At 40.4% G+C, this 14,456-nt stretch overlaps 1 non-coding gene and 1 pseudogene across 1 annotated transcript; both read left to right on the top strand.

Moving 5' to 3' along the window:
* LOC136973690 (U2 spliceosomal RNA) lies at positions 1-160 on the top strand (annotated as a pseudogene; the record flags this gene model as incomplete).
* Positions 161-8,416: 8,256 nt separating this feature from the next.
* Positions 8,417-8,609, top strand: LOC136973691 (U2 spliceosomal RNA). The gene has a single exon (XR_010880535.1). It is a non-coding gene; the product is annotated as a U2 spliceosomal RNA (small nuclear RNA).
* The last annotated feature ends 5,847 nt before the right edge of the window (positions 8,610-14,456 follow it).

Below are 14,456 nucleotides of genomic sequence, written 5' to 3'. Positions count from 1 at the left end.
AAAGTATCTGTTCTTATCAGCTTGATATCTGATAGGGCCCCCATCGGGGGCCTTGCTTATAACATCTGATTTTTGGAAACAGGCAGGGAACGGGGGCTTGCTCCCTCCCGGCCACGGGTTGCCCGAGTATTGCACTACATCTCGGGATAGCCCACCCCTTTCGGGGAAATAAATCAGAAAAATTAGAAACAGACACAAATTAAGAAGAGAAAGAATTATTTCTCAACTTAATTTTTCTCAAGCTGATAAGAACAGAGTTGAAATATTTTTATGAAAACTATTTTTACACTCCCTGTATTTTAATTGATGTGGCAGAATCGAACAAATAATACTAGATGGCGGCAAGTAGTCACTGTGCAGCGAATAAGAAGTAAACATTAAACAACGAGGAAGCAGAAAAATTATTTTCCAAAAATTCGAAAAAACCAATTTTTTCGAAATTTTCCATATGCAAAAAATCAAAAACGGAATCGGCTGTTTTCGTACAATAGATACACACGCTTGGAACTTATTCGGAAGGGGGAAACAATTATATACTCGGACTTGCATCAGTACCACGATTACGCACCGGGACGAATGCCGGGGGCGTTTTCCTCCCTCTGGCTACTGATGGTCGAAAGGATTAAATGGCACCTATCTACACTTTTAAATGCGCTATCCAGTTACTTCCTGAAGCTTTTATCATCTGACCATTCTCCTCCTGGCCTGATTTTCTGCGCAAAAACTGCTCCGTACGAAATGACGTCACAATTGAGGACATAGGAAATGAAAAAGACGTCTCCACACTTGGCGCGTCGGCACTTTTGATCTGTTTTTTATCGCTTCTCGGCCTTATGGCCAAGACCAATGATGACTGGGACGATTAACCTTCGCCGCCAGTGTTGCTCCCATTGTGCTGCCTCCTGACCTTATGTGTGGGCCCCCACGCTTAGTTGTCTGCTGGTCATATTTGTTCCTCACGGTTTCCTTTGTACATTCTATTGAAAAATGTGTTATAATGTAACCATCAACGGCAATTATTCTGTAACATGCAACTATATGTCATATATAAGTTTGGTTGTTTGTAATTTCTATCTTTTGTTGTACTGCAATGTATCACTGTAATTACTCCTTTGGTATGATCTGTCCATCAGCTGCTGCTACTTTCTCATCTGTATATAGTGTCGCGCTTCTGTAACTGGTTCTGTAACGTATTCATCAAGTCTCTGTAGATCAAAGGCTGCAATCTGTTGCTACCCTATGTAGTTCTCCCTTTTATGTACATTTTTATCAAGCTACATATTTGTATATATGTTAATACTAAAAAAAAATATAAATAAAAATATAAAAAAAAAAAAAGAAAAAGAAAAAAAAAAAAGAAAAAAAGCTAATCAATATCTTTAGTCAACAGCTCAGGTCTTTATCAATATCACATGTTTGTAATCCTTATATTTGATGTGAAAATTGTAATCCATCACTGTAATTTAATATTGTTGTGATCATCATTCAACTATTGTCATGTCTCTCCCTGCACCAACCAGTTACCTTCTGTAATTATTGTCGCGCTTTGGTAACCGGGTATGTTTATTCTTCTCGGCTTTCTGGTGTACCGAAGTATGCAATCTGTTGATACCCTATATGTAATACTCTCATATGTGATAGTAGATGTGTAATCTTATGTAAATGTTTTGGTAAATAATAAACTTTTATTTAATAGGTATAGGTCTTGTAAGCCCATAAGGTCGAGTTGGGAGGTGTTCCAGCCGTTCCTGCTGTCTTGTGTTCCTGATGCTGTGAAGTTGGTGTTGGACTTACCTGGTGTTCCTGTTGGATTTGGTGGCCTGCTGTTCCGGTCTTTCTTCGGTGATCCTGTTCCCTGGGTGCTGCCATAGGTGCTCCTTGCAGGTGTTGGTCATCTTGGTTCGCCGAGCCTGGACGTGGACTTCTAGACTGCTTTGGAGTTTGGACTTAGACTTCTTGACTGCTTTGGAGTTTGGACTTTGTTCCTGTTGGACTTACCTATAGTTTGGACTTTGGACTTTGTTTCCTGAAAGGAAAAGAAAATCGGTAAAATGACGGAATTGGAGATTGGTGAGTTGTCTTTGAGATTTTTTTGTAAAGTGGAGATGTCATGGAAGATAGTGGTAAAAAGAATTCTAGAAGAGTTAAGTAATACAGAAGCGATAGTACAAGTTGAGGAATTATCAGTCCATGACTGTGTGATTACTTTGCTAGTGAGGAAGTTAAGTGGAAAGTTTTCGATATAGAATGGGAGGTAGATAACGAAAGATTAGAAGTCAGTTGCATGAAAGGGAATGTTAAGAGGATAATGTTAAGAAGAGTCCCTTTTGAAATTAAAAATAAAGAGTTAGAAGATGAATTAACAAAATATGGAAAAGTAAGGTCTATAGCAAAGGAATATTACTTACCGAATCTAAAGATAGTTACTGGTACTAGGATAGTGAGTTTAGTTATGAAAAAAGAAGTCCCGAATTTTCTCATGATAAGAGGATGTAAGATAAGAGCAGACTATAGAGGCATTAGATGGATGTGTGGTAATTGTTTAGATAGAGATCATAGGGCAAAAGATTGTCCAAAAATAAAGTGTTTTCTATGTAATGGAATAGGACACAAGAAAAAAGATTGTATTAATGAAAAAGAGTTGAAAATTAGTAAAGAAAGAAATGAAGAAAGTGAATTAATGCAGGAAAGTCAAGAAAAAGTTTAGATGATAGTGTAATAAAAATTAAAGAAGCTCTGGTGAACGTGTATGACATTTGTGAAAGGAGTATAGAAGAGGAAAAAGGAGTAGAAAAAGATAGTAATAAAAAACGAGTAAGGGAAAGCCCTGGAAATGAAATACAGGAAGCTAAAAAGGGTTATGTAGAAAAAAAAAAGAAATTAAAAAAGTAGTTAAAAAGAAAGAAAAGTTCAAAGTGACTGATGAAATGAGGAATGACTAGGGTGAATCTTTATCAAATAGATGGCCTAGGATATATATTGTCAAATTGGGCAATAAAACGTATAAAAAGTCAGTTATAGACTTACAGGAAGAAGGGTGGTGCAGTGCACAATTTGCACTGTGGTTTGATATTATGAAAGAAAAAGATGAAGAGAAAAAACAGGCATTAAAGGAAGAATTATTAGATGATATGAAAATACTTAAAAAGTCACAGTTTGCAGCTAAGGTTTTAAAAGGAACAATAGTATGCAGTGAGGAAAGTTTAGTTTGTGTTACTTGACTGTTTGTTTATGAGTTTGGTTATTGATGTTAGAGTTTTGTTGTTATTTTAGAAGTTCTTATGAACTTGTATTATACGCGGGTTTTTAGTATGTTAGTTACTAACTGATGTTTATTATGTTAGTTTATACTTACCTGTTGATGTTTACTTACTTTTAAGTGTTGTTTATGAGTTTTAGTGTTACTAGTTTTGATATTTATTGGATGCTGATTGATGTTATTGGATATGTTACGTGGATATTATTGTTTATAGTTGATGGTTCAATGTTTATTTGTTAAGCGATGTTTATGGACTATAGTTATTAGTTTTGATACTTACCTGTTATTAAGTGTTGATAACCAGATATGTGATGTGGGTACTAATATGCTGTGTTTAGAGGTCTAGAAGATACCTGAAAGTATTCGATGTTAATGAAATATGGTTGTTTATAAGTGTTAGCCTTACTCTAACGCCACTTACTTGTGGTTCGGGAGTTTCTGCTGTGGTTTCTCCCGTCCGGGTGGTTGGTAGTGGTATCGGGTTTAGGCCTGTGGGGTGACTTCGGTCACCCTGCTCAAAACTATGAAAACACAGTATCTGTTCTTATCAGCTTGATCTTTTCAGCTTGATACAGATCTATGCCTGCCTCCAAGAACGTCAACTGGACTTTGAGCCACCTGCTCCCCAGCCGTTGGTAAGTACTTTTAAAATTCCTCTGTCCTACCGCCTTCTCTCTTCCGCTGGAAGAGTGGCCTGCACGGTTTAAACGCACCGTGTATTCGCTGCTCGACCAGCAAAACCTTCCTATCGCTCCGCCGACCTTAAGTGGGCGGACGCACTAGTTTCCTTCCACTAGTGGAAGTCTTAGTACTTCCACTAGTCTATACTTCCTCTTGCTGCCTTCCCTTTGATTGGCCGCCTCGGCGCCTCAGGAGGCTTTTCACCCCCTTTCTTCTCCTCACTATCGCTACACATTGATCATGGAAGCCTTGCCGGAAGTGACTGTCCTAGTCCCGCTACACCCACCGCATGGGTGTAGTCTCTGCTTGCCTATTCCTAGGGACTACTCGGATCACGCAAGACTTGTGAAACATCTCAAGCACGTGCACGGCACAAAGCTCAGGTTTGAGTGCCGCGCCTGCAGCCTAATCCAAGACCACCTCAAAGATCTTAAAGCACATCAGTTACGTGCTGAATCCTGCAAAGCCAGCATAGAAGCAATGTCGCCACCTCCTCCAATCCCGGCCGATAAGAAAATACTATGTATACCGACCAGGCCAAGGAAAAGGTATAGTACAAAGAAGCGACGCAGAGCTGCACAGTCCCAGGCAAGCAACGACGACTCACTAGACGAAACGCAATCTCCCCAATCTTCGAGTACAACGCCTCCCAGACCCAGAAGATCAACCAGGTCTATCCAACAAGCCCAGCCCAGCGAGGCATCCCAACCAGAGCACCATTCGCCTTCCCCAGGGTATCTAACTCGTTCGAGTCGACTACGACCATCGCCAACAAATTGCCTATCACCGCCAGATGAGAATCAACCGGCAACAACGACGGAATCACAATCTAATCTAAGACAACCAACACTGACGCCTGAACTGACCTACCCAACAAGTTCTACGGACGCTGCCCTAGAGAGTCCTCAGTTTCAAAACCACAACCTCCCACTACTGGAGGTAAGGCTTACACCTCTTCAACTACCACCCAATGCGCAGCATTCTTTTACCTCTTCCAGGTCTGATACCCCTCCACAGTCAGCAACCACTCCAGCTGCTGAAGCAGAGGTCAACACACCCACAGATGCTGGATCAGAAAATTCTACGCCGCCATGGGTCCTAGCATGGAAGGAAAGGTTTGATTCTGCAATGGACGAAGATATGTTTGAGAACATCTTAGGGGACCTCACAAATCTCTTATACGATATGTGCAAAGTCCGACCAATCAACCTCAAGCTGCGTCCAAACAACCGTCGCCGACAGTCAAACCATCACCAGGGCATCACTCAGAACGCGAGTGAAATACAAAAACTTTATAGGGCCAATAAAAAGAGAGCCTTCTCAGCGATATCAGGAGGAAACAACAGGTACTGTACTATCGACGAAACACTAATCAGAGAGCACTTCACCTCTGTTTTAGGTACCACTCCTGCAATATCGAGCCCTGCCCCGTTAGACAACCTACCACCGCCAACTTCTGGGAAGAACCCACTGGAGCTGCCTTTCACCCCCAGCGAGGTAGCAGACCGTCTTCGTCGTGGTAGAAACACGGCACCAGGACCAGACAGCTTCCGGTATAGTCACTGGAGACGGATCCAGAAGGCTACATCATAGCAGCGATATTCAACGCCGTAAGACGCACGGGTCATATTCCATACGCATGGCGTATGTCCACCACTATCTTGGCACATAAGAAAGGCCCACTAGACGACATCAGCAACTGGCGGCCAATCTCCCTGTCTTGCACGATCAGTAAATTATATACTGCCTGTCTGGCAAACAGGCTCCTAAAATGGTGTGAGCAGAATGACCGCTTATCACCGGCACAGAAGGGATTTGTCCATTACGAAGGGTGCCAAGACCACAACTATATACTGCAAACAAGGATCCAGGATGCCCGCCGTCAAAGGAAATCATGCTATATTGCTTGGCTCGACCTTTGCAATGCTTTTGGGTCGATCCCGCATGAAACGCTCTGGAGGAGTTTGGAGTGGATTGGTCTCCACCACAACTCTATTGATATTATCAAAACCCTCTACACTGACAGCTCGACTCGGGTAAGGACGAACTCTGGCTACCTTCCGCCGATCCCTATCCTCTCAGGGGTGCGTCAGGGCTGTCCCATCAGCCCCATCCTTTTTAACATCGCCTTGGAAGTAGGCATTAGGATGACCTCTGATCTCAACAATGGCTACGAACTTTACGGTAGCAAGTTCAACATCTTGGCCTATGCCGATGATGTTACTCTCATTTCAGACACTGAACAAGGCCTGGCAGACCAACTACAGAAGATGGAAGCCTGGGCGGACTGGGCAAAGGTCCGCTTTAATCCAGCAAGATGCGCATCACTATCGGTAGATGGTAAGGCTCATACTACAAGTAAAGGAACGTTTTATGGTACAAGGTGAGTATATCCCCAGTCTAGGACCTGACGAGGTATACAGTCACCTAGGTGTGCCAACGGGCTTTGCCACTGGTTGGACTAGCCCCAAACCAATAGACTCCATATTGAATGACCTAGACAAACTGCACAATTCAAAGTTGGCTCCGTGGCAACGCATAGACGCTGTCAATACGTTCCTTATTCCACGTCTCATCTTCCACCTAACGCTAGGCACAACACCGAAAAAAGCAATGGACAAATTAGACAAGTCAATTAAAACCAAAGTCAAAAGATGGCTCAATCTCCCAAAACGAGCCAGTAATAAGGTATTGTATATGGCCAACAACCAAGGCGGGGCGAATCTCCTGCCTTGCAGTACACTAGCAGATGTGGCACAAGTATGCCACGCTGTTCGTATTTTTAATTCTAGGGACAGAAAGGTACGTGAAACTGCCATAAATGCCCTGACTACAGTCGTCAAGAAGAGGATCGGCCGAACCCCAACACCAGAAGATTGCTGCACTTACCTCAACGGCTCAACTGAACATGAATTCGGTAGCAGCTCCAAGGATATCCATTCAGCATGGACCAGACTGCGCGCCGCTAGCAGACGCCTCTGGAAGTGGATGCCGATCCAGTGGCACCCAGGTGAAGAAGGCCCCATCCTCCTACATCAGGAAAACCTAATAAAAAAGAACGACTGCTCGCGTCTTCTCAACACACTGGTAAGACACAAGCACCTACAGTCCCTTCTCCGAAAACCGGACCAGGGTAAGGCATTTAATATCACAGCCTCCAATTGGGAAAGTAATCATTACATGCGTGAGGGTAAGTACACGCAATTTGCCGATTGGAGATTCGTGCACCGGGCACGCCTCAGCGTTGTCCTGCTCAGAGGCAATCGTAGGTTTGGTAACCTAACTAAAAAATGCCGCAGATGCAATCATGCCAATGAAACTTTGGCACACGTACTGTGCCACTGTCCATCCAACATGGTGGCAATCACCAGAAGGCACAACGGCATCCTCAACCGACTCGTGGCCGCCACTGATAAAAGAAATGCCCGAACCTACATCAACCAAAGGATCCCGGAGTACGACCAGAACTGCAGACCAGACTTTGTAATCATCGACGACGCCTCCAAATCTGCTACAATTATAGACGTGGCTACCCCATTTGAAAACGGAACTGACGCATTCACCAAAGCCAGAGACGAGAAGATCCACAAATACAGGGACTTAACAAACTTCTTCAGATCGAGAGGGTACGATACGTTCATCGACGCATTCATCGTGGGCGACTTGGGAGGATATAACACAGCTAATGAAGCCACCCTACGACGCCTCGCGATCCATCGTAATTATTTTAAGGTGATGAAGAAGCTCATGGTAAGTGAAAATATAAAACACAGCGGTGAAATCTACATTCGACACCTCGAAGGTGGAAGAAGACAGCTCAACAACCCTCAACAGAGCACCCATAGTCAGGATAACAAAAGACAAAACAACCCTCGACCATAATTTGTACCCACTACTAGCTGGCTAAGAGCCCATGTATTGTTCTTTTACACCGACTTTTATCTCTGTACGCAATAACAAATTTGTAATTTATAATGGGACAATATGCCCATCTTTGTACTTTATTGGCTTGTACCACACCACCCGCAGTCACCTAAGTTGTGACTAGTTGTAACGTTTGCACCTCTGGCTGGCTTGGAGCCCATAAAACGCGCTGCACATACCCCCTGATATTATCTGTCACCTCAACGCGTGACTCAGTATTCACAGCAGGCTTTGAACCCATGGAACGCGTTATTCTATTCATTGTTCTCACCTTACCACACTCTGTAAATGGACAAGATGTCCATCTTTGTACTTGGCTGGCCTAGGCCATGCCACACTCTTTGTAATTATCGCACCTTCAGGGGATCTTATGCCCATGGAACGCGCCTAGCATTTCCTTTGTTAAGGCTTGTGCCCACATAGTATAATAAGTCACCTCAACGCGTGACTCTTGTGTAAATACTCGTGTTCTCAGCAGGCTATGTGCCCATGGAACGCGCTCTTTATATATATTCCAAATTTTTACCTTCTACTTTTATTCCCATATACCAAATGTAATTTTTGATTTATCATAAATAAAAGGCTTTCAAATCTGTTCTTATCAGCTTGATATCTGATAGGGCCCCCATCGGGGGCCTTGCTTATATCATCTGATTTTTGGAAACAGGCAGGGAACGGGGGCTTGCTCCCTCCCGGCCACGGGTTGCCCGAGTATTGCACTACATCTCGGGATAGCCCACCCCTTTCGGGGAAATAAATCAGAAAAATTAGAAACAGACACAAATTAAGAAGAGAAAGAATTATTTCTCAACTTAATTTTTGTCAAGCTGATAAGAACAGAGTTGAAATATTTTTATGAAAACTATTTTTACACTCCCTGTATTTTAATTGATGTGGCAGAATCGAACAAATAATACTACATGGCGGCAAGTAGTCACTGTGCAGCGAATAAGAAGTAAACATTAAACAACGAGGAAGCAAAAAAATTATTTTCCAAAAATTCGAAAAAACCAATTTTTTCGAAATTTTCCATATGCAAAAAATCAAAAACGGAATCGGCTGTTTTCGTACAATAGATACACACGCTTGGAACTTATTCGGAAGGGGGAAACAATTATATACTCGAACTTGCATCAGTACCACGATTACGCACCGGGACGAATGCCGGGGGCGTTTTCCTCCCTCTGGCTACTGATGGTCGAAAGGATTAAATGGCACCTATCTACACTTTTAAATGCGCTATCCAGTTACTTCCTGAAGCTTTAATCATCTGACCATTCTCCTCCTGGCCTGATTTTCTGCGCAAAAACTGCTCCGTACGAAATGACGTCACAATTGAGGACATAGGAAATGAAAAAGACGTCTCCACACTTGGCGCGTCGGCACTTTTGATCTGTTTTTTATCGCTTCTCGGCCTTATGGCTAAGATTAAATTGTGATATCTGTTGTTAATTTGCCTAGTCAAACTAACTTTGTTATTATTTTTTACAGTTTAAACTGTGTTTGTGTCAGCCTGGTTTGGACGTTATTTCCTGGAATAGCCTGTGTGTTTGATGAGTGGTAAGTGGACTTTGTGACTTATTTATACTAACGACTTCCCGCCGACCACTTGGCGATGGACCGCCAGACGGACAACCCTGGTCCGTCGGCGAGTCGACTTTCTGCTCCAGGCCGTCGGACGGGCTCTCCTCGCCCCTCGACGGGTCGTTCCTCGACCACCGGCCACCGGATGGGCTCCCCTCGCCCATCAGTGAGCAAGGACTACCAGACGAGAGGTGTTTCTCCGTCGGTGAGTCATACTGCGGCTTCCGAAGAATCGTCGGACCAGACAGGAGAAGTGGTGTCCCGAGAAGAAGCTTCGGCAGCAGCGTCTGGAGAGATGTCGGATGACGGAGAATCAACCATGGAACTTGAAATGGAAGAGAATCCAGCAAAGGAAAGAAAAGAACGGATGAAGAAGTACTCGGAAGTGAGATCAGTTCGGATCGTGACAAAGGAACGCATCGATACTATGGAACTATTGAAAGTTCTGGAAGAGACTCTGGAAACACCGGATAGAGTAGACCAGATATGTTACCACCCACGTGGAGTCGTCGAAATTGGACTTAAATCTGTGGACGATAAACTAAAAATAATTGGACGTGAAATTAAGGTAGGAAATTTTAATTACATTGTAGAGAGTTTGGAATCGGAAATAGTTGTAATATCGATTAGACTAATGCCTACTGAAGTAGATTTAGAATTAGTACAAGAATCTATGGGGAAATTCGGTAAGGTTGTAAAATTAGATGCTTTTACATATCCGGGCACAGCGGTAAAAACAGGGACATATAGAGTCGTAATGATAACTAGGAAATATATTCCGAACTTTATGGAGATATTAGGACGCAAGGTTCAATTAATTTATGTAGGACAACAAAAGGAATGCAAGAGATGCGGAGGGAGGGACCACGAAATAGCAAATTGTGTAGTAAAACTGTGTTATACCTGTGAGAGCCCGTTCCATCTTAGAAGGGACTGCAACGTCTGCTATAATTGCAAAAGAACTCATGATAAAGATCAAAAATGTCCAGAATTAACATTCGCAGAGGTTTGTAGGAGGGGCCCACGAAACAGAAGTATGGAGAGAAGGAGGGAACTAAGTTTGGAGAGAATTAGACAGGAAAACAATAGAAAACAAAAAAACGAGGAAATAAAAGAGGTAGAGACAGAAACACAGAGTCAAATGGAGGTCATAGAAAGTGGAGAAATAACTCACGTAGAAGAGAAAAAACGTAAATGGGATGAAGAGATAGATAACATAGGTTTAGTACAAAAAACGGTAGATAACTCTGAAAAGAATGTAGAACCGACAATCGTGGTTGAAAAGTTAGAGGTTAGAGAGCCAAAAAGGCAATCCTCGAAAACGATGGCAAGAGTTTTAAGCGCAAACGCAGAAATGATGAGTAAACGGTCAAGAAAACATCTGTCTAGAAAAGATAATGGCTAGGTTTATAAACATTAGAACAATCAACATTTCTGGTTTCAAGGGGAAGGAAAAACAGATAGAAATTTTAAATTTGGTTTTAACAAATTCGATAGATATCTTAGGGATCCAACATACAAATATTGAAAACTTTTTCGAATTAAGACAGTTGAGAAAAATTTTTACGATGTATAATATTTATAGCTCTTTCGCTAGTCGGGGAAGCACGGGCATCCTACTCCTTATAAAAAAAACAATTAAGATACAAGACTTTAAAACAGATAGTACAGGTCGAATACTTACTGTTGATGTAGATATTGGGAATAATCAAATTAAAATTATTAGCATATATGCGCCTGTTAGGCCTGTTGAGAGAAAGGATTTCTTTAAAACCGTATCTAGTTTTATGACAGGGGGAAGGGACCTCATTTTGTTAGGGGACTTTAATACAGTTTTGTCAGTTATAGACAAAAATTTTCCGCTTCATACGGACAGCTCAAGAGGTATTTTAAGCGAAATGGTCAAGAACTATGGTTTGATTGACACCTATCGCTATTTTTATCCATCCCACCCTGGGTTTACATGGGAGGGACGTGGGATTAGAGAACGACTGGATCGCATCTATATTTCGGAAACGATAAATAGGATCATAAACGTTAGCCATTATGCGATAAGTCATGAAGAAAGAAGAATTTCCGACCATGACATGGTAGAGTTGACTTTAAAAATAAATAAAAAACAAAAGAGTAATGGCCAAGTTAAAATAACGAAAGAAATCTTGGACGACGAGGTCTTCAGAAGAGAAATTAAGAATCTTTTAAATGTAAACAAAGAGGGAGTAGATTGGGAGAAATGGGAAAAATTAAAAGAACAAATTCAGAAAATTTTAGAAAACACTTGGAATAGAATAAAAAGGAAACGTTTTAATAAAATGAAACAGTTACAACGCGAACTTACTCAAAATATCATACAGGGCAAACAGAGAAACATTGAAAGTATAGAAAAGAAGATTAGCGAAGAAATAGAAATCAAAAATAAGGAAAATTATGTTAATTATAAACTGCAGAAATTTGGGATAAAAAGACAGGCAGAAAAGGATTTATTCGCCAAGAAAATTAAAACACGAGACAGTTTAAAAATAAAAAGAATTAAGATTAATGGAAATAGTATTGAAGATACGGAGCCAATATTGGAAAAATTTCATGAGTTTTATACTCATCTTTTCAAAGAAATAGAACCAAATAATTCCTTATGGGAAGCAGTAACAAAAAATATTATTCCTGTCAAAGAGAAAACTGATATTATTATAAACAAGGAAATCAATGAGAATGAAATTCAAGAGGCGATCTAGGAGTTACATACTAGAAAAGCACCAAGGAGGGACCTCTTAAATGCCGAATTTTTTAAATATTTTGGGGAAGACCTTACCAACATACTATACGTTCTACTTAATTTTAACGCCTACAGTAATTCTTTTGGCTTTGGGAAGATGTTTTTATTAAGTAAAAAGGATGGGATGGATAAGGGTCTAGAAAATTATAGACCCATTACACTCCTAAACTTAGATTATAAAGTTTATAGTATAATACTAGCAAAGAGGCTGGAAAAGATTTTTATAAATAGCATTGTCAGTACCCAAAACGGTGGGATTAGAGGTCGCACGATCCAAAATAACATTTTCTGCATGAAGCTAATACAGGACCTATATAGAGAATGGGGTCGCCCGCTCTCCATACTTTCTATAGACATACGAAAGGCGTTTGATACGGTTAACAAGAAGATATTATGGCGCTTTTTAGAGAGTTATGGGTTAAATAATCAGGAAGTAGATTTTGTAAAAAGGCTTTACAAATCACCCAGTACGTTTATCAGTCTGAACGGTAAAATCTCTGACAGTATTGATTGTGGTAAGGGCGTGAGGCAGGGATGCCCTGCATCTATGCTTCTATTCACAATCTACATCAACGTTCTTCTTAATAATGTCCAAACTGATAATTCAATTGATGCAGTCCATATTCCAGGCTCACAAGAAAGTATAAAATTCGTAGCGCACGCAGACGACGTGAATTTCTTCATAGTAAATAACTATAGCCTAGAAAAAATAGTAAAACAAATTGAAATTTTTGGTACGTTAACAGGAATGGAAACAAATAGAACAAAGAGTAAAATTCTGACAATTGTGGGCAACCTAGGAAATAGTAATGAACATCTTTAATCACGTTCAGGATATGAAAATCTTGGGGGTATGGTTTGGGGCAAATGCTCGAGAGAATAACCTGAAAGAGATGAAATACAAAATAAATGAAGGGATTAAGGAATGGCAACACCATTGGTTATACTTACCAGAACGGGTTAAAATAGCAAATAGTGTATTAATATCAAGAATTGTTTATATCCTATACATTACAAACCGAAATTCTATGGAGAAAAAGCAACTAGAGTCTCTGATTTATCCATTTATTTGGGACAGTAATTTTGAACCTTTAAGCCGTAAAATCATGAAAAATTATGTAAATTGGGGAGGGTGGGGCATATGAGATATCAAAACCTTTGAAAGAGCATTACAAATGACTGTTATTATAGATAATCTTAGGAATTGGACTCATTTTGTATACTATATTATACGGTATATTCTAGGGCCTATAAGTAATAGTTTTAGCCAACCTACTGAGAACTATCCGTTCTTAATTAGTAATAAACGGATTTATAAAAACTGGAAAAAAATCATAAGGAAATTACTAAATGAAGAGTTAGATATTACTAACAGTAATGTCAATATTAGACCAAGAAACATCTATAGGTCCATTTTCAAGCAGCATATAAATGATAACATGAATAATAGTGTATTAAATTGGGATGTAATTTGGAAAAAAATACATAGTCTTCCAGCTGAGTGGATAGAGGTATCTTGGAGAATTTTAAATAACGTAGTAATGACTAAAGAATATCTGCATCTCTATCATCGTATGCGTAATGAGAATTGTCCCAGGTGTAGTTTATCAGAATCCATTATACATATCTTTTACCAATGTGACTTAGCAAAGAGTGCTTGGAGCTGGATGGCAAAGATATGGAAAGTTAATATTACTTGGGAGGTAGTGAAATACCCCGATTACCAGTACCTACCTGGTCAAAATGGTTACTTCCTAAACTGGATGTTAGGCTTAATAAAGAGGATGCTGTGGAAGGTTCGTTGTGCCCTCCTATTTGATAGAAAATGGTGTAACGCATCACTGTTTATTACTAAGTTTAACAGGAGGCTGAGTATAAAATACTTAGTGACTTTCAAACAATGACACCTGAAGAGATAAACAGATCCTATAAAGGATCAGAAAATATCATTAAAGTCAATGAAAACAAGGTGTTATTTAGAGATGACTGGTGACGTTGCAAAAACAATGTGACTGTTGTAAATAAAATCTTTAACTTTTGCATGTTTTGTGAATCTTGTGTTAAAAACACCCAAAGAGTTGGAATTAAAGTTCAACAACTTGTTTTTTGATGATTTTTGTTAGACAACAAGTCCTTTTGTTAAAAATTGTATCAAATTTTATCTTCTCTGACCACAAGTGTATGGTCTAAATAAGAAAGTAAAGTATGTATTTAAATAGGAACCCAGTTTCTACT

This window comes from Centruroides vittatus, unplaced genomic scaffold, assembly GCF_030686945.1.
Source record: "Centruroides vittatus isolate TY-2023 unplaced genomic scaffold, ASM3068694v2 contig_3268, whole genome shotgun sequence".
Classification (NCBI taxonomy): Eukaryota; Metazoa; Arthropoda; class Arachnida; order Scorpiones; family Buthidae; genus Centruroides; species Centruroides vittatus.
The sequence above is the reverse complement of the archived record's forward strand: the minus strand, read 5'-3'. Positions and strand labels throughout refer to the sequence as shown.